The sequence below is a fragment of the Ursus maritimus genome, unplaced genomic scaffold, assembly GCF_017311325.1.
Source record: "Ursus maritimus isolate PB19 unplaced genomic scaffold, ASM1731132v1 scaffold_2, whole genome shotgun sequence".
NCBI classification, from domain to species: Eukaryota; Metazoa; Chordata; class Mammalia; order Carnivora; family Ursidae; genus Ursus; species Ursus maritimus.
The window spans coordinates 37,232,108-37,233,381 of record NW_024424452.1 but is presented as its reverse complement, the minus strand read 5'-3'; the positions used below and the strand labels follow the sequence as shown (position 1 = coordinate 37,233,381).

General features: G+C 64.8%; 1 protein-coding gene across 1 annotated transcript in view; it reads right to left on the bottom strand.

Moving 5' to 3' along the window:
* CASKIN1 (CASK interacting protein 1) overlaps positions 1-1,274 on the bottom strand; it is a 17,924-nt gene that overhangs the window by 6,517 nt on the left and 10,133 nt on the right. The window lies entirely within an intron of this gene.

Sequence of the window (1,274 nt, the reverse complement as noted above, 5' to 3'; positions counted from 1 at the left end):
GAAGAACGCACTTCCTCACCTGCCAAGGCAGCCCCGGAGATAGCACCCAGGGGGACACGGCTTGCACGTCACGGACACAGACACGCGGTGCCACCGACTAGATACACACGTACACGCAGCCTGCATTCCAGCCATACACGGGCACCAACACCTTCCACGTCATGCTCACGCCCATTTCCACACCCACGTTGGGCACAGGTCACATAGCCACAGCACACACGCATGTAACTACCCATGATGCTCTTCACCCAGAACCACCTGTCCACACTCACAGCTGGACATCGCTCCCCACTGACACGCGGCACACTCAGTCACCCCCAGGTGCACAGAGCGACTTGCCCACGGGACAGGGATGTGCTCCTCGGGGGCACCCCTGAGTCGCTGACTGAGCGGGCTGAGCTGGGGCGGGTGAGCAGGACCCCGCCTGTCACCAACCCACAGCCCTGGGCGCTTTGGGTGCCGGTGCAGTCTATCCCGCAGCTCAGCGCGAGGCTCCCGGGCAGCGGAGATGTGATGGGCCTCAGGCCCACCTTACCCAGGCCCAGACCCTGTCACACCACACTGTGACTGCTGGTGACGGCCCAGCCCGCAGTCTGTGTGGGTGTCCGCCGTCCACGCAGCCAGCACGTGCAGCTGGAAGTGTGGGTGTGTGCATGCAGTCGTCAGCAGGCGCCTTGACTATATTTGGTGCACATGTGCTGTCTATGGACACGAAGCAGACACACGTCCTCCCCATGCACGGGCGTGGATGCGTGCAAGCCCTTCCCATCAGCACGGGGTCCTCTAGGTGTCAGGCTGCGAACGCACTGGGCGGCTCTGCTGGGTGCCACGTGGTGTGCCTGCGTGGCTGCCTAAGGGTGGAGGGGTCTCTGTACTGCAGAGGGGCCCCTCCTGGCTTCCGGCTCCCCTTGCCCTACAGCCCCCAGAGGCCGCTGTGTCTGCCCCTGCCGCGGGAGGTCTGGCTCCGGTGCCCGTGATGGACAGACAGATGGACGGACAGAGCCATCCTCTGTTCTCTCCCTGGAGCCCCAGAGGGCGGGTGGGGGCTGTAGCCAGGGAGGCAGTCTGTCTGTCTGTCTGGCCACCCCGGGCACAGCCACTGGGGTGTAGGGAGCCTTACAGGTTTGTGCTCAGGTAGCCAGTCGGGGAGGCTCAGGCCGCTGATCTCCGCGGTGATCTTCTTCCGGTGGCCCGGCTTGGTGACCCCAATGGCCGTGAGGTCCTACGGAGAGGAGAGGCCTGTGAGCAGGAGGCTGGGGGCCCAGCTCGGTCAT